This window comes from Monodelphis domestica, chromosome 2 (genome assembly GCF_027887165.1).
Source record: "Monodelphis domestica isolate mMonDom1 chromosome 2, mMonDom1.pri, whole genome shotgun sequence".
In the NCBI taxonomy this organism is placed as follows: Eukaryota; Metazoa; Chordata; class Mammalia; order Didelphimorphia; family Didelphidae; genus Monodelphis; species Monodelphis domestica.
Genome location: NC_077228.1, coordinates 163,502,300 through 163,521,954, shown reverse-complemented (window position 1 = coordinate 163,521,954; position 19,655 = coordinate 163,502,300). Strand labels below are relative to the sequence as shown.

General features: G+C 39.4%; 1 protein-coding gene and 1 long non-coding RNA gene across 5 annotated transcripts in view; one reads left to right on the top strand and one right to left on the bottom strand.

Annotated features, from left to right (window-relative positions):
• The window catches only part of LOC130457174 (uncharacterized), a 42,993-nt gene extending 36,234 nt beyond the window's left edge, over window positions 1-6,759 (top strand). For both annotated transcript variants that reach the window (XR_008916278.1, XR_008916279.1), the window contains exon 3: window positions 9-6,759. This is a non-coding gene — a long non-coding RNA (uncharacterized LOC130457174). The remainder of the gene's footprint in view (window positions 1-8) is intronic.
• An 86-nt stretch (window positions 6,760-6,845) lies between these two features.
• LOC100029567 (intelectin-1-like) overlaps window positions 6,846-19,655 on the bottom strand; it is a 100,014-nt gene continuing 87,204 nt past the window's right edge. For all 3 annotated transcript variants that reach the window (XR_008916275.1, XR_008916273.1, XR_008916276.1), the window contains exon 12: window positions 6,846-7,400. The gene's annotated coding sequence lies outside the window, so the exon portion shown is untranslated. The remainder of the gene's footprint in view (window positions 7,401-19,655) is intronic.

Below are 19,655 nucleotides of genomic sequence, written 5' to 3'. Positions count from 1 at the left end.
TTTTTAAGATAGCCTAGAAAGTGATTTTTTTAAGCCAAGTTCCTCCAAGAATTTTCAGAAAAGCCTCTTGATCCAGACCTGTTTGATTCAAATCGCTCCTGCTCTGGCTATAGCTGTGGTCCCTCGATCACCTGGTCTCAGCATCCGGACCTGTTTAGCCCAGATCTCAATCACCTGGTGAGCCACCCGCCCAGCCCCAGCAGACACTAGCCTTGGAGAAGATCACTCATCGCCCCAGGACTCACTTCCACCGGCTGGTAAAAATGGGGATGATTTTTTTCTTTAGGCTATAATTAGCCTCCACGTGGACTTGGGAGCAAGGGATTACAGCGAGGGAGAAAGAAAGAAGAAAAGGAAGAGACTTTGAACTTAAAGCATGGCTACTTTAAGAGGATATCTTTTGACTGTACTGATAATTTCATTTATATCACCTGAGTGCCAGGGGGAAAATTCAGCTCCCTGCAACTCTTTAGCCAAATTTGAGATTCCTGAAATCCACTCTTACTATGAGGAAGCAACTCAGTGGCTCAGTGAATTGAGAGCCAAGCCTAGAGAAGGGAGGTCCTTGGTTGAAATCTGGCCTCAGGCATTGTGGCCCTGGACAGGTCATTTAATCCCCATTGCCTAACCATTACCAATCTTCTGCCTTCTGACAATAGGCATCTAAATGGATAAAAAAAAAACAAGGAACTTTAAAGAGACTGGAGGTTATATTCTTAAGGCATTTCAGACTCCATGTTTTATAAAAATCTCTGTATTCTATTGCATTTTATTGATTGTTTTGTTTAAGATTTAACTTTGTGATTTAAGTTCATATTTTAAGTTCATATATTACTGCATTCAATACTATTCTGTTAAACTGAATCATTTTAATGTACTGGGGTTTAACTACTGTTATATTCTGTTGCTTTTCCCCTATAACTATACTGAACAAACATTATTGAGTAAGCCCTTATAAAAATAGCTTTTCTATTTTTGACTTTGTAAATTGTCACATAGAGGATAGATGGACTCCATCAGAAAATTGCTATAACAACCTTTGGAAAAATTTGATGAGCTAAATATCTCAAATTGATTTAAGGTTACTTTAGAAATAATTTTTAGAATTTTTTTCTTAACAATCTCTGGTCATTTTGCCTGCTCCTAACACAAGGTAAGGCCCATTTTAGTAGCTGGAGTAAAATACAATTATAACCCCAATTCCTGCATTTATAAAAATGTGCATGGAAGTTGGGGAAATTAATCCCAGGGCATATAGTACCCCTAAAAAAGCCTTCCCCCCCAAAAAAGGGGAGCATCTCTCATTTATAACTCTTCAGATCATTTTACTTCCACCAGAATGATATCTAGAATTCTTGATGATGTTCAAAACCCAAAATAAGTTTTACTTTGTTTAAAAATGTGTTTACCAAGGTTGAAAGACTTGCTACATTTATAAAAATTGTGACAAATATCCATCAGTTCATAGTGTGAGATTTAAAATGATTGAGGTCTTAAACTGTAGTGATTAAAATAGTTGAAGATATAAATTGTGATAGATATAAGAGAGGGTGAGTAAATTTGACCACGGAAAATATGTTTCACTACAGTGTCTTGGTTTCAAAATCAAATATAAGGTGGTCGCCAGGGAAATATTCCCAATTATTCAAATACCCAAGTCAATTGGGTTTTATAGAGATTTTTAATTAACAATACAATGAGTAATCAAAGAAAGAGAGAGAGAGTAAGAAAGGAATAAGTATGAAGGGCCTCAAGCCAATATGGCCTAGACCTGAGTCTTAAAAGAGAAATCAGTCATAACTCACCATAAGATCTGTCTAAGTAAGGATTTCTAATGACACCAGGCCAGCAGCATCTTCAGCTGCTTTCACCAGCTCCCTCCTCCATCTGAATGTTTCAGAATCAGTCAGTCTCCTCAGAATGAGTCTCTCCAATCTGAATGTTTCAGAATGACTTCCCAGCTCTTCCCTGAGCTCTTATTTTTAAGGGCAAAATTTCCTCTGTCACCTCCCCTAAGTCCTTACATCTGCCAATCACTGTAGATGTTTCTAAAGGACTTCCCATTCTTAGTCCACACCTAAGAAGGTGTGGATTTTTGAATAATTCACACCAGGAAAGCTCTGAGTAAGTTTTCCAGTTCTTTGTTCCTTGTAAATTCACAAGTTGCTTGACCTTTATAGGTACTTAGCTTAAGAAAAGTATGGGTTTAAGTACTTTTCATTGTTCAGAAAAGAGTTTACAACTTTATCTTCCCCTAGGGCAGACCCAAGTAGGTAAAGTAGAATTCTCACATTTCTGCTTTAAGTAGAGTTCACTGCCCAAATGGGGAATGGTCTTAATCCAATCTTATAAAGTAGGGTCTGGGAAATTTTAAGGTTTACAATAGGCTTTTAAAAATTCCACATAGCAACTCATGTAAAAATGATAGTGTGTTTGCTATTGTAAATAACTGGGCTATTGAGAATTTTGGGAATATTGATAACTACATATTTGTACTACTGTTCAATTCATTTGCTTATACTCACAGTGGATCATGGCCAGATATAAAGATGAAATGGATCTCATTTTTGGTAAGAAAGCCTTATATTCTATATTTTCTTAGCTGACACAGAGTGCCAATGATTATGTTATATTTTTGAATTTTAAAAACTTTTATTATATTTTTCTTGCATGTGCAATATACTATTTCAGTTTTTTTCTCTCCTTTTTATATTTGGAGCACATCACCTGCATTAAGATTTTCTTTAACTTTTTGATGTAATATAAGTTTAAAATACATTTGCAATAATGTCAACACATGCCCCAAAAGCTTGAGACTATAAAAAGGATGCCACTAATTGTTTAAAAAAATTATGGGACTTTGCTTAATGATTTTATCTGATTCTAGGACAGGATATACACAAAAGAACCATTGCACAGGACTAAAGATAAACCAATCCAGGACGGATTGATGCACTTCCAAGCCAACAAGGTTGCGATGCTTAACATACATTAAGACATAGGCCTTCCTTGTATCCACACTCACTCTGAAAATACTTACAGACGAGTATCCCAAACTTGGCTCCTACCTGGCTCCTATAATCTAGTCCCTTTTCTGTCTTCCATAGTGTGGCAAACTTTCTGTAGTCCTGGCTACTGACTGGGTAAATGCATCATTGCTTAGAACATTTTAATTGGGCCCTGATTCAAGGACCTGTTATAGATTTACTTTTCCTTTAGTTGGAATTTTTACACATAAGACTTTGATATTTTCATCCAGAAATTTTCTTTTTTATTTGGATTTTTCTGATGTCTTTTTAATTTCTCTTACAAATTGATTCATATACCTCATAACTCATCCATGCATCCCTAAGTGATCCTGTGTTTTTCAATCACCCTTTTCACAGGGAAATGTAAAAATATTATTTTAAATTGCAACATTTAAATTCTTTTTGAGAAGAATTTTAGGTTAAGAAACATGATACCTCTCCAAATCCAGAAACTGAACTGTTTGGAGAAGACACTATGAAGATGCCTCCAGACCACAAGCTGCATGAGAAGATCAAGAATGAACTTTGGATGTGGTTGATTGAACATTTATTTGTATCTATACTTTCATGCCAAAGGGGACTGCCCCCTAACTGGCTTTTTGTCAATGCATCTAGCAATTATTGGTTTTGTTTTTTCCCCCTCTTATCCTCAAATTATTGTCATCTTTAAGTTGATTACGTTTTCATGATCCTTTGGGGGAAAACTTTTCTCAAATTATCAAACAGAGAAATGTAAAAATGGAGATTTGAATCCTGGACTTCAATCCCCAGAAGTCCTTGGAAGTTCCCAGAATCCCACATGGGCGGAGAACAGAAATTGTATTTATGCTGACTTGGCTCCAAGGCAGAAGAGTGGTAAGGGCTAGGCAATGGGGGTCAAGTGACTTACCCAGGGTCACACAGCTAGGAAGTGTCTGAGGCCAGAATTAAACCTAGGATCTCCCATCTCTAGGCCTGGCTCTCAGTCCACTGAGCTACCCAGCTGCCCCCTATTTTCTTTATTTCTTAATCTTTAATAAACCTAAAAATATAATACTTTGATTACTAGAAACTAAATTTTAATCTTAACAGCAGATGATATGATGATACTTAGGGAATCAATTCAAAAACTAATTGAAATAATTAACTACTGTAGCAAAGCTACAGGACACAAAATAAACTCATTCAAAATCATCAGAATTTCTATGTATTAACAACAAAGTCCAGAAGAAAGAAAGAGAAAGAGAAAATCCATTTAAAATAAATATACTTAACATAAAATAAAGCCGGAAACTATATGAACACAATCACAAAACATGTTTCATACATAAAAAGTCTGTTCTCAACGATTGGAAAAAAAATGATAATTGGTTGAGCTAATGTGATAAAAATGACAATTCTACCTAAAACAACTCATTTATTCAGTGCCACACCAACTACCAAAAAAAATTATTTTATAGAACTAGGAAAAAAATAATAAAATTCATCTAGAGGAACAAAAAGTCAAGAATATCAAGGAAACCAAAGAAAAAACATGACCTAGCCTTACCAGATTGCAGATTGAATTATAAAATGGTAATCTATAAGATGGCAAAACTATCTGGGATTGGCTAAGAAATAGAGTAGTGAACCAATGGAATAGATATAGTACTCTAAATAACCATAGTAACCCAAAGTTTAGGACACTAAGTACTTTTCATTGTCCAGCAAAGAGTTTACAACTTTATCTTCCCCTAAAGTATGCTTAAGTAGGGGTGGAGTAGAGGTCTTCACATTCCTGGTCTAAGTAGAAGTCTCACATTCCTGATCTAAGTTCCTTCATTGTTTAAAATGGGGAATGGTCTTAACCCAACCTTATGAAGTAGGGTCTGAGAATTTTTAAGGTTCACAATCATCAACTTAGTTCTAGTTCCCTGTTTCCACACTAATTCCCATAAATATCCCTAAATATTTACAAGTTGAAAAATTCACATAACCAGCACTGCCCTCTGTGGTGACTGTGATAAAGAACAAGCAACGTACAATGCCAGGTCTTTTTTTATTTTTCTTAATCTCAACACTTGTAACTACTTTGACATAATTTCCCATGCCTTATATACTTCCATTAGCCCCAGGCTAGGAAGTCCTATGAGGGTTCAGCTGAAGGACTGGACCTCCCCTAAATCTAGCTTAAACTTGTAAACTGATCCTGAGCTCTCCACCCTGGACTTTCCCTGGGGATGGGTTTGACCTGAAACCCAGGTCAAAAGTCCTCCCAGGTCCTAGGCTTCCAATAGCTAGATAGTTGAACTTCTAGTAACCAGGCCTCTTGTCACAGGGATAACAGCAGAAGAATACACTGACTTCCCTTTTTGTAATGAAGTTTCTCTGAAAAAGGTCCTTGGTTGGGGATGAAAAAATCAGCCTTTAATAGGCATATATTCCCTAATGTGCTACTGTCCCGCCCCCTTGAAGTGGGACACTTCACAAATAAGTTCAAACACCTAGAATATTAATTATTGGAACCATCATTTATTAATAAAAGAGAGAAATAAAGAATCTATCAACTGGGACAGAATTCCCTAATGGAATACTGCATTGGTTTGACATTAAAGACCAGATTATATACATTGCAGAGATCTTATCTAACAAACAAACCTTAACACAGGAATGTGGGGTCTGAGATGGGGGGGACAATTCTTAAATTTATGATGGGGCTATTATCCAAGGAGTGTTTATCTTCACTTAGTCAAATGTTAGTTCACTGGCCCTTTGATATTCCTAAAATTCCTCTTTTGTCTCTTGCCACCCAAACTAAGCAGAAAGCATTTTGTTATCTGCCCCAAACATCTTGTCCTTCTGGAGGGAAGGAAAAACCAGGTCTGTCCCCTAAAAATGTGGACAGTGGTAATTTTTCCATCTTTGGTTTTTCTGGGGCTACTTCATTCCCTCCTTTTTCTGTTGGGGGGGAGTCAAACTCTTGACTCATCAGACAGAGGAGAATAATGTGATCTTAAGACAAAAAGCTTAATAGCCTGAAGATGCTGACGGATATAGGTCATAAAATGGTTGATCAGGCAGGGTCCTATCAAGAGGCCCACTATTACTAATATTAGTGGTCCTGCCATGGCCATTATCAAAGTAGTTAGCCACGGAGACCAAGAGAAAAGATTGGAGTACCAGTTGCTGGATTGAGCATTAGCCCAGGTCCTCTCTTGGATCCTTCCCCTGAGCAAGGCCAGAGATTCCTGTATAATCCCAGGATGATTAGCATAAAAACAACAGGATTCTCCCAATGCCATTCAGAGCCCACCCCCCCTTGCTAAAAGAAAAAGAGATTGAGTCCCCATCTATTTTGGAGAACCATTTCTGCCAGAGAGGACAGTGATTTTTCCAGGAAATTAACAGGTATTTCTAATTCACTAAGGTCTAAAAAGATAGTTGTGAGCATAGTGAGGAAGGATCATTCTCCGAGGGCACTTTATGGCAGTCTCAAACAGTTGCCCAGGTGCAGACAGTGGGGGTGGGTTCCTGGCCCCAATCCCACAAGGACTTCTCTGTTCTGGCTGACTGGTGAGGGTTGCATTTTTTTTTCAGCTATTTGCCACTCTGTAAATTCTCTCCCAGGGTCCTGGACTCTCACCTCCAGCCTAAGTCCCCACGTCCCGCCTAGTAACCATCTTTTATCCTCTGGGTTTTTAATGGTCAGGGAAAGGGGATTCCTGAAATCAAGGGGGACGTCCCAGACCCTGCTTCACTCCCTTTGTAGTATGATATTGGGGTCCTCCTGCCACCACGGGGCAACAGTTTCACATCCCCAGGCTGCACAATAGAATTCTCCCCCTTTTTTGCATGACGGTGGCCCTGTAGATGGGCAAGCATAGACAGGGGCTTCTGATAGATAGAGTCCCTGATGGGGTTGTGCATGAAAGAGTTTGTGAGGAATCTGTCCATTCACTCCCAAATAAATCACACAAATCAAAAAGGATTTTAGGAGTTTTCTCCTCTCAGGTTGGTCTGTCACTAATTAATTCCTTCCCATCCCTTGTCCTACTGATTACCCATTGGTATTGAATTACCTGGAAGGGTAGACTAATTTCCAAAAATCCCAAAAGTACAAGTCCAAGCATAGCTCCACCCCATCCTCCATTTCCCATAGTGTTCAGTGTCTATGAATCTTGATCTTTAAGGGATCCGAAGTTTTGGTGACCTTCCACTGCTCTGCTCCTTGCACTGCTGCTCTTGGTTTAACAGGTTTCAGTTGAGACATGTGGATCCAGGGTTTCTTTCCTGCAACCTTTACAGCTCTGGGGGTGGTCAGTATTATCACATAATACTTTCCAGTTCCAGTCCACCATGGTTCGAGAGCCCCTGCAGGAATCTTCCGAACCCACACAAGATCTCCTGGTTCACCTGTAAAAGGGGGAAGGTCACATTTGGGGGGGTGAGGGATGGGCAGTCAGGACAGTTTGAGTGATAGTTTTCCTGAGCTTATCCAAAGCCTTCAGGGAAGAGAACAGATATTGGTTATCACATTCAGTCAAATTTTCTAGTCCCAATTTAGGAAGGAGGGGAGAGGGTCTACGAAACAGAATTTCAAATGGAGTAATACCTTGTACATATGGGGTGCATCAGGCCCTCAGGAGGGCAAAGGGGAGGAGGCTTACCCAGTTCTCAACAGACTCTTAATACCAATCTTGTCAGGGTCTCCTTCCAATTGCTGAGTCACCCTAGCTACCAAAGCAGGCCCATTATCTGACCCTATTCCCAGTGGGAGTCCAAACACAGGAATGATCTCTGACATTAATTTCTTAACTGCCACTGAGGCAGTTTCATGTTTTGTTGGATATGCTTCTACCCAACCTGAAAAAGTGTCTACCAGGACTAAAAGGCACCTGAACCCATTTTTCCCTGGCTTGATTTCTGTAAAGTCTACTTCCTACTGTTCTCCTGGCTCCAGCTCTCTTAACCTGGTGCCCCCTGGTTCCTTCGGTCCCCCCTTTTGATTAACCCGTGCACATGTTTCACATCTCTAAGTGATGTCTTTGCAGATTTGGTGCATACTGTGAAAGACAAAGTCTCTGTTCAGCATATCACTCAGTTTTGTGCCTCTCCTATTTGTGGTGTCATGTATTCTTTTTGCTAGCTGTCTCCCCACTGCTTCTGGTAAGTGAGTCCTGCCATCTGGCAGGCCCAGCCATCCAAAGGGGAATCACACAGCCTCCAGGAGGGCCAGAATCTTAGGCCCCACCTGGTACAGTGCCCCCTGCCATCCCATCCCCTCCCCTCTCCAAATATCTAAGGGGAAAGGGGCAATGGTCCAAGTCTTCTGTAGCTTCTTCAGAGCTGAGAATGGGTGTAGAGCTGTCCCTGTCTATTGTCAGCAAAGAGGGATTGGCTATAGGCAAAATCCAGGGCTGCAGGCTAGAATGGTTGCCGAGTTTACAAATGCCTATGAACACATATCCCACAGGGGAGTAGCCAAAACTTGAACAGGGAGGGGAAGGCCGCAGACGCAGTCTCTAGGGGCATGTCCTCAGTGAATACCTGGGTCCCAGGTTGGTGGAGACCCGCTTGGAGATCTGAAGGGTGTTCAGCCACCGCTTCCCCCAAAGGGCAGACAGGTCACAAGGGGGAGAACCAGCCCCTAAGACAGAAGTGCAGAAACCAGGACTGGGGCAAACACCAGAACAGCAGACAGAAACAGAACATTAGTACAATAGCAATTAACATTACACATTTGCATTTGGGTATCTTAGCCAACAGACTTCATCTTCAAAAATCATCTTCTGATAGGAATAGATCCCCCCAGGAAATCGAATTCCTGAGTTGTTTGCAGAGCTGGTATGTGATGTCTCTGTTAAAGAATATCCCTTTGCAAAGTACACATTAACTATAAACATCTATAAACATTTGAGTAACAATATCTTACAGATGTATTCCTTTACCCCAGATTCTGGGGAAAATTCAAGAAAGCTTTGAGCTATATTTCCAAGCTCAAGATCCAAACTTCAACTGTGGTAAATTAAGGCTACAAATGCAAGCCATCTATGAATAAACTTCACCTACTTCTCAAAATACGTTCCTAATAATTTGAAAATTCCCAATTATTAGGGTTGTTTGAGGAAAAGCATTATGTGCTGACCATGGGATATCGTCACCAAGGAAAATATTTGCTCAGGTCCCAAAGGACTCAGTAAGTGACTTCATATGCAGGTAATTAATAGCCTATGTGATCAGAAGAGGTCCATTCCCAGGTGAGGCCAGAACATGCCTCTGTAACCATTCCAGGACATTCTCTGTCCATGGTGTACTTTGTCACCATTAAATCCCAGAAGCCTTCTTTTGCTTTAAAAGACAACTCTCACCCATTTCAGCTGAGAGAAATTCTGCTTATCAGCAGTCCAGAAACAAATCTCCATACCCCCAAACAAGCCTTTGATATCCCTACAAGGATGATCACTCAATTATTCTCATGTATTTTGTCAATAATTTACACATCACACTTTAGTCACAAAACCTGAAAGAAAGAACATGAGTGTTTAATTAAGTAGCTCCATAGTAATATAAATCAGGGCTGTATCATCTCCTGGACCTAGGCCATCTGAAATACTAAGACAAGGCCATGCAGGAACCACTTCAGGGTAACTGTCCAGAGAAATTAAAGAAGCATGTGTGATTTTCCCACAACACATTAATTTTATATATTATTTCTAAGTTAAAGATCCAATTATGAGAGCAGAATATTTTTCTGTTCTCTTTCACCTTCTCTCTCCCTCTCTGTCTCTGTCTCTCTCTCTTTCTTCCTTCAAAACCCCTCTGCTTAAAAAACAGAACACAACTTCCATTCTTCCTTTACAAACCCACATACTAAAGCTTTATGGACTTAAGATCAAAGTTCCTTCCTTCCAAATTCAAATCCAACACACCATCCCACCTTCTCTGACTAACTTAAGTCAAACAAACATACTGGTGGTATTACTTCAATTGCTAATTGGTAACCCAAATGAATTCTGATTTAAAGGATTACATCACTGAACCACTGTCTTTAGCATAGTGCTCATCCATTATAAATTTCAGTTCATAGTACAAATTGGTAAACTGAGGTAACCACTGAGTATTGAATAAAATCTATGGCACAGGTTTACAATGAGCTTTTGTTCACATCCAAACAATACTTTAAACACATATTTTAGCAGCAACTCACATAATAATCATAAAATTCTGAGCAAGCATTTTTCACATATATGCCATTTTTAACATCCTACCCACTCTTTGACTGCTGTTTGCCACAAATATATTTATACAGATCAAAAATATAATCAAAATATCAACCAACAAATCCCCAAAACTCGTGTGAGGTAACTTATCAATTACATATCACTCAACTCATTTTATCACTCTGGACATGGAATGTTTGCATTAAGATTCCACAGCTCCAACAAGCTTCTTGGTCAGACAAAGCTGGCAATATTTGCTTGCTTGAGCACCTTAAAACCTCCAAAATAAACAATTAAAATATACTCATCTTTAAGTTCTATCACACAGTGATTGTCAACTTTTTGAGATCCCTATTTCAGTCCCTAAGTAACAGTGTGAAACAATTGTAAGTACTTCTTTCTCCTTCCTGTGTGTAAGGAAGGGATTAATAGCTTCTGAGAAATTTATCCTAAGGCTGCTTCACTTGATTTAGATTTTATTACTTAGCAACCTTGTCCCATCCTTCTTTAATCAGTGAGCTTACTATAATGTAAAAGTTTGATTGTATCAAACCCCTTTCATAATCATTTACTCTCAGTGGATTTCAGTTTGAACTCCACACTTCCAAATAACTCTGATTAAGTCCTTTAGCAATGTTTCAGTGTAACCAAACTGAAGTGCAAAGCATTTACCTGTACTTCTCTCAAACCTGTCTAAAGTAGAATAGAACCTCCAGTTTAGTTTCTTTCTAGCTCAAAACATTGCTACATTCCTAATTTAAGTTCATCAACATTATTCCAATTTATAATTTATTGTGTCTATTTCACACTAGAATTCATAGTATTAGTTAGTATCTCTATTCATTCCTCTCATTGAAGTGGAGCACTTCATAAAATGGATCCAGACACCCCAAAATTCAATTATTAACTTATATAGATAGGTTATAAGGTATAAAGTTATGTCCTTTCACATACAGCTTCTTATTTGACAATCAAACAAACCTTATCTCAAACATAATTATGTGAGGTCAGTGATGAGTGGACAATCCTTAGGTTTGTCCTCCGGGTTTGGTTACTTTTACAGGTATTTAATTACTTCTCCCTAGTTAGCTACATGTTACCTGGCATTCCAGCCTGACCTCTTTGCTGTATCTGAAGTTCCTTTTGTTTCCTGACCTTCCTAATTCTCATTCTTGGCTAATTAGAGTCTATTCTGCAGCCTGCAAAAGCTGCTTGACCTCCTGAGGGGGAAGGGGCTACGTCTATTTCCTAAAAAAATGTAGGAAATAATAGATCTGCTTTATCTACTTCAATTTAATTGTCTTCTCTTATTGGGACTACTTCATTATTTCTTCTGGCTTCTCCTCTTTACCATTACTGTAAGTAGAGGAAAGGCACTATACTGTATTGTATTTAATCTTCATGACAAGCCCTCTTGATTTCAGGGCTGGTTAAATTAGTCTTGTTAAGGACATACAGTTTGCATATCATATACCCTTAACCTATTTAGGTGGAAAATGTAATTCTCTTCATAATACAAATGCATACATATTTTGCATTCACTCAGCATTACTCATTTCCAGCATTTGGTATCTGAATACAAGTTCATCTCTAGATAACAAATTCCTTTCTATGCATTTTGCACATTAAAATAAAAAATTCATATAACCTTGATCAAAGGCAACACTGTTTAGAAATTCTCTTTTGCAAAATACCAAAATTCTTAACACTTACATCATTAAATGCCATGCATAGATTAACCACTTTAAAAACTTCTTGTGTGTCATATGATTTCTTGCTGCTAGTTCTGACAGCACATACATTAAAATGAATCTGATTTGAAGGATTCCCAATTTTAAATTCTAGAATAAGTTCTTCTCAACAACATAACAACTTTTTCTGAAAGACTTTTACCTCTATAAAGTAGCCAGTACAATTTCTGTTCTTATAGAATAAAACATTCCCTCTCTGTGTCAGGCTGGCAATCAATCACATTTAGACAATTCTCAAATTCACTGAAACCATTATGCATTGCAAGGTTTAACAAAACAAACTTCTAACCAGGAGTTTTTGTGCTCAATAAAAATCTGGCAACATTTCACATTTAACTGACAAACAGTAACCACAATACATTACATTTATACCATATCAAAATCATTAGCAATCCTCCCAAGTTGAGAATTAATTTTAAATGAAAATTGCTAACTGTGGAGTAAAAACATCTCCCTTTTCTGCTCAGAATTTTCTCTCTTTTGCTCCTTTGAGGGCCCATCCAAAGGAAGAAAGAGGGGAAAATTATTGAACAGGTATTTGTTTTTGTCCTCTACTGAGGATTTTTGACAGTGGAAACTTCAAGCTTGCAAATCCCCCCTTTTTACATAGAGACCAGACTGTGACAAAGACAAAGATGAACAGTAACATACAATGCTGTTACAAGCATGCTTTGAGAGGAAAAAATAGGTGTTTTTAGGATCCATTCTTAAGAAAAAAATATTTGCAGGCAGGAAATTCATTAAAACAGTTTCAGTGTACTCAGGGAACCTGTAATGAGCTAAGCAATCTGATTGGCTGGGCTGATTTTCTTGTTCCCTAGCTCTCTCTGAACTGATCAAAAACTGACTTTTTTAAAAAAAAAATATGATTTCTAACAAAATGCTCTTGCAGTATCTGGACAAAACTATCTGCTCCCAATAGGATTGGAGGTGAGCTTTCCTGAGACTGGCTGGTTTTCTCAAGGAAGGGACTTGTAAATCCCTTCCTATTCAGACTCTCCTGCTTAGGAGCTTGCCTTGGGACACAGCCCTTCCCCAGTAGTCTGCCCTGTTGGGATGCAGTTGGAGGGAGCGGGGAACAGCCACTACAAAAGAAATTCCCCTCTGCATATTAAACTCTTTTTGCCTCTTTCTTTGTTTCATTTAGCCACACAAAAACAACAAAGACTCAATAGAGACCTATAGGACACACTCTCTCACACATTCATAAACCTTTGCACCCGAAGGTTCCCCGAAGTCACTGAAAGACATCTCTTTAGTGACTTGACTGTGGGACTAAGCTGCGTCCAGCAACCCAACAGCCTCTACTGAATCCGGATTTACAGAACAGAACAGAACTCCATGGCCAACAGGACTCTAGGGCCCAAATAGAACTTCAGAACCAGACCTTCAAGCAGGCAGACTCCTAGAGTAGCTAGGGGTCCAAACAGAACTTGAAGACCAAGCCTTCAAGCAGTCAGACTGCTAGAGTAAAACAGGCCATGGGGCTAAACAAAACAGAATTCAAGAGAAACAGAGCTAATTTACCAGAGCATAACAGAACAGAACAGAACAGAACAGAACAGAACAGAACAGAACAGAACAGAACAGAACAGAGCAGAACAGAACAGAACAGGACAGATGGTTCCAAAATCAGCCTAAATTTTGGTCAAGATCTCAAATACCAGAACCAGGGATGGGCTCCAGAGAGGACACCATTCACTTCCTCAGATTTCTGACCCAGTCCCTCTCGGGATTTGGGAAATGCATACTCTCCAAGTCCGCACTCAGAAACACCCCCTAACTGGATAAGGGTTCAAGTCTCCTTCACAGACCCTGGCATAGCAAAAGCTGCCCAAGAATAATTTGGGTTACAACCCCAGCCGTTCAGCCATAAGCCGCAGACCCAGAGACCTGTCCCCGTGCAAGCATACAATACCCACACACTCTTACAGCTGCCCTCTCCGAAGTCCTTACCTCCCAGTCCCGGGGCTCGAGATCTCGCTGGGATCTCCAACTGAAGTGGGACACTTCACAATTGAGTTCAAACACCTAGAATTTGATTATTGGAACCATCATTTATTAATAAAAGAGATAAATAAAGAATCTACCGGCTGGGACAGAATTCCCTAATAGAATAATGCATTGGTTTGACATTAAAGACCAGATTATATGCATTGCAGAGATCTTATCTAACAAACAAACCTTAACACAGGAATGTGGGGTCTGAGATGGGGGGACAATTCTTAAATTTATGATGGGGCTATTATCCAAGGAGTGTTTATCTTCACTTAGTCAAATGTTAGTTCACTGGCCCTTTGATATTCCTAAAATTCCTCTTTTGTCTCCTGCCACCCAAACTAAGCAGAAAGCATTTTGTAATCTGCCCCAAATATCTTGTCCTTCTGGAGGGAAGGAAAAACCAGGTCTGTCCCCTAAAAATGTGGACAGTGATAATTTTTCCATCTTTGGTCTTTCTGGGGCTACTTCACCCTAGGAACTTGAAAATGGGGAGAGTTAAGCCTGATTACCCAAAACCCCACCCCAGAAAAAAATTTTCCAGAAAGTTGAAGGAGAAATTCTGTTTGGGCAGTTCACAGAACCCCAACAAAGGCAAGAAGTTTGGCCACGGGAAGGAGCCAAAGAGCTTTCTTTAAAGGGTTCTTTATAGTATCTCAAGGCTGGGAAAGAAGGCCAGAGCTCCTCCTGACACCCTGAAGAGCTGAAGTCACCTCCACCTGTCCTCCACTTCTCCATGCCCACGAGGCGCCCACAGTTCTGCTGCTTTTGTTCCTCCAGTTACTCCCGCTTCTTTCAACCAGGCCCAAAAATGCCTTCCTCATTCCAGCCCCGGCTCCCTCCCCCAACATGGGTTCCTGTCCAGTCCACTGAAGGGCAGAGCCGACACCAAGCCACTTCACTGACCACTATCGATCCGATAGTCACCCACAGGGGCCCGACAACTCCCTAGCCACTTGCCATCAGTCATCCTTGCCCTGGGAGAAAACAATGCACTGGCAAAACCACCCAAACCCTCCTCTTCCTTCTTCCAAACTGCCCTTTGACTGCTCCTCTCTGAACCCCAGACTCTCCACCAAGGCTGGTAAGGTGTCTGGGACCTAGAGCCCAGGACCTGTAGGGAGTGGGGGCTTCCAATCTACTCCACATTACGCCCAGTCATTCCTGCAAGTTCTCTCTTTCTCTCTGTGCCTTGACCTGTGTACACCCGGGTGAGCCTAGCCCAACATCATCTACCTCTGGACAGTTCACCGGTAAACTTTTTCCAATGTGAGGAATGCTCTGCTTCCTCCCTGGCCACTCATGCCTTCCCCGGCTTCTTTCAGGTACCAGCAAAAATCCTACCTCCCTTCCAAGGAAACTTGTCTTTTCGCTGGAGGGACTCATGCCCTCTCAGTGCAGTGGTGTCCCTGACCAGAAACTGTTGCTTTGCATTTTGCTGGGGATCTCCTACAGACCAGGCACCATCTAAGGAACTGCTTCTGGCTTGTATTAACATAACGATCCAGCTATAGTCATAAGATGATAGTACCATAGGTCATACCGATTATAGTAGCAGGGAGGAGATAATAGAGGCTGTTGCAAACATGCAAACATGGCCCAGTTTCATGCCTCTCTTAAACAGCTTCCATTTCTGGAGAGTATTTACACAGTTTTAGGATATCTTTTCTTGCTATCGTTCCTGGGTACACTTGTCCTTGCTGTTAGCTCAAGATTCAGAGGGGAAATTCCTCTCTCTACACACCCGAGACATTTTGGCCTGCCCAGTCTCTGCAACACATTCAATATGGGGTTCATCCACACTATGTTCAGTGCTGGTATGGGAAATCCCAGAAGTATGACCAAAGGAATATAAATGGATGATACTGGGGAGGGGAAGGAACCTTAAAGAGTCTGGAGATGAATTTTAGACTCCATTGCTTTATCAATGTTAAATGCTTCAGTTTGTTTCCCTCCAAATAGTGCAAAGGTTTCTGTAACACAGTTAGCAGAACTGGAGAAAAAAGACTCTTGAATTAATTGCTTACATCCTGTCACACATATTGTATTTGCTGATTGTTTGCTTTAAGATTTAATTTTGTTTTTTAAGTTCACATATTGATCTAATCTAATATCTTCTGTTATACTATGTCATATTCAGCTACTGTGTTTTGGCCAATTAGCTATATATTCTGTTACATTGTCTTTATTTGTACCTCCCCTATGACTGGACTGGAGAAAATACCATTATAAAAGTCCATAAACAACTTGGAAAAACCCTGTTTCCATGGGTCCTTATGTATGCTGTGTTTGCCACTAGATCCATAGAGGTAACATGTTGCCTTAATAATCTTTTGCACCTTTTTGCCTTTGTTAATTGTCACACAGATGATGAATGTACTCAATCAAACTGGTTACAACCTGTATACAACTTTTGGAGAATTTAATGACCTAAAAATGTAAATTAACATTAATGCATTGCTGGTGGAGTTGTGAATTGATCCAACCATTCTGGAGGGTAATTTGGAACTATGTCCGAAGGGCACTAAAAGACTGTCTGTCCTTTGACCCAGCCATAGCACTGCTGGGTTTGTACCCCAAAGAGATAATAAAGAAAAATACATGTACAAGAATATTCATAGCTGCGCTCTTTGTGGTGGCAAAAAATTGGAAGATGAAGGAATGCCCTTCAATTGGGGAATGGCTGAACAAATTGTGGTATATGTTGGTGATGGAATACTGTTGTGCTCAAAGAAATAATAAACTGGAAGAATTCAATGTGAACTGGAATAACCGCCAGGAATTGATGCACAGTGAAAGGAGCAGAACCAGGAGAACATTATACATAGAGACTGACACACTGTGGTACAATCGAATGTAATGGACTTCTCCATTAGTGGCAATGCAGTGATCCTGAATAATCTGGAGGGATCTATGAGAAAGAACATTATCCACATTCAGAGGAAAAAATGTGGGAGTAGAAACAGCTTGACTACATGGGTCAAGGGGGATATGATTGGGGATATAGACTCTAAATGAACATCCTAGTGCAAACATCAACAATGTGGAAATAGGTTCTGATCATGTACACATGTAATACCCAGTGGAATTCCACATGGGCTACAGGAAGGGGAGGGATAGGGAGGGAGGTATAGAATATGATTCTTGTAACCAAGGAATAATGTTCTAAATTGACTAAATAAAATTTTTTAAATGTCAATTAATTTTAAAGGATCTTTAGAAGTTATTTTTCAGGATATCTCAGAGCCCCACTACCTCTGACTAATGATTTGTCTGTATTTGAGTTGTTTGTAACAAGAGGTAAGAGTCCATTTAGTAGCTGAAGTAAAGTGCAATAGCACTATTGTATTTCCTACCTCCACATTTATAAAAATGTAATAGATAAGACATCAGGAGTGATTTTCACTATTGTAGTCCTTGCCTCCACATTGCAATGAATGGGACATATAAAAACATGCCTTTTATGGCTATTCCAGTCTCATACCAGAGGAAGGAAGTTTACCAAAGGGTTTGGTTATCTTGTGATAGGTTATAATCTCATCTGGGATGTGGGAAGATTTTCCTAAGGTGTGTGGTAACCCCTGGATGGCTCCCAAGAGGGAGAATTTCCCATGCTGCCTAGTGGCTCCTTGATGGTTTTTATATTTGTAACTCTTCAGCTTACTCTACACTTCTACCAAAATGATATAGATTCTTGGTGACTTTTAGTTCCAAGAGGTTTTCCTCAACAGTACAAAGGTTTTTCTGGGCTCTCCTGCCAAATTTTGGAATGATGGCAGTGATTGACTTTATTAAAAAATATCTTAGCCAAGGTTGAAAGATTGGCTAGATCTGGAGAACTTGTGACAAGGATCCATGAGCCTCAGTGGCTATAGAGACTCATGTGAATCCTAATAATCCTGAGTTTATTTGCTACTGTCATTAAATGGGCTCTTGTGATTTGGGGAATTTTGGTATTTCTTTGAATGTGTATTAGCTCCTGTATTACTGTTTTTAAAAAGTTGTTTGTGAAAAGTATGTGCACTCACACTGTGGATCATGGCCAAGTTAAAAAAGAAATGGATCTCATTTGGGGGTGAGAAACCTTTGTGTTGTGCCTCTGTGTTGTTAATACAATGTTTCATGGATTGTGAACTATATATTTTTGGGGGGTTTTTTATTTTTATTATTATTTTTCCTTGTATGTGCAATAGAGTGTTTGTTTTCTTTTTTCTCTCATTTTTTGTACTTGAAGCACATGTATTAATAGGTTTTTTTTTAATTTTACACTAGAGTAAGTTTAAAATATCCATTAGCCCTAATATTAATGAATATCCAAAAGCTTTAGACTGTGGAAACCTGCCATTGATTGTTTAATATTATGGGAATTTGACTAATAATTGTATCTGATTTCAGAAGAAGGGATCACAAAAGAGCACTTGTACAGTGTCAAGAAGCATAACTGCTCCTGGAAACCAACCAATCCCAGTGGAATTGATGATAATCTGCACCAAGACAGAGGATTTGTTTTGGGATTCAAGAAAGTGACTGTTTGGCAGCATCAGATGCAAGATTTCCCCATGCCAGTTTCAAACAAAGTACCTCAGTTTGGCTTCCATTTTGGCTCCCCTATCCTGTAAATGAAGGTAAAATCAGAACAGGGAATGATACTTCCCTTCTGCTTCAAAATCTAGTCCCTTTTCTGTCTTTAATTGTGCAGCAATTTTCTATAGTCCTGGCTGCTGATTGGATAAGTACATATTGCTGCAATGCTCCTACAGGCAAAGGCCTATGGGACATAAATCACTTCATTGATCCCTGATTCTAGGACCTGTTATGGGCTTATTCTTGCTTACTCAGAATTTTTATATACTATTTAATTTTTATTTTTTTCTTTTTCTTATATTTTTTTCTTTTTTTAAATGTTTGTTACTTCCTTTTAACAATTGATTCACATACCTCATAACTCAGCCATCTATCCTGGGATGATCCATGTGTTGGGCAACACCCTCCTCAGGGTGGAGTTGTATAGTTATCATAAAATTTTAGATTTATAAAAATTTTTCTTCTTTGAGAGTAATTTTAGGATAAGAAACTTGCTGCCTCCCCAAATCAAGAAAGTGAACTGCTCAGAGAAGGCACCATGGAGATGCCTGCAGAAACCACACACTGCACCAAAAGATCCAGAATGAATTTGGGGATGTAGTGGGTTGAACTACAGGAGTTTAGCACATTTATTTTGAAAGTACACTCTTATGCCAAAGGGGACTGCCCCCAATTGGCTTTTTATCAATGCGCCTAGCAATCATTGGCTTTGTTTTCTTTCTTTTATTTCCCTCTTATCCCCAAATTATTGTAATTTCCCCTTAGAAACTGCAATAGTTTATGTACCTCTAGTTAAAAATCTTTAAAGATCTAAGTTCACTGGGGAAACTAAGTATGTGAATCTGTGAGATTTCGATATGCTCATTTTCCAATGGAATCATAGAGGGGATTGTGTAATTAGGATTTGCTCCCCATAACTCTAAATCCCAGCTTCCCATGTTCCCTCTCACATTACATGATAATGTAGGGAGGATATAAGTTTTTTGTAGCTCTACCTTCTAGCTCTCTCTTCTCCCCTGATGGCAATTTGTGGAGTGGGGTGAGTCCCATGCAGGAGAATTTTTCTCATGAGTCTTTACTCAGGCTTATACTTTTGCTCTTGTATTTTTCCTACT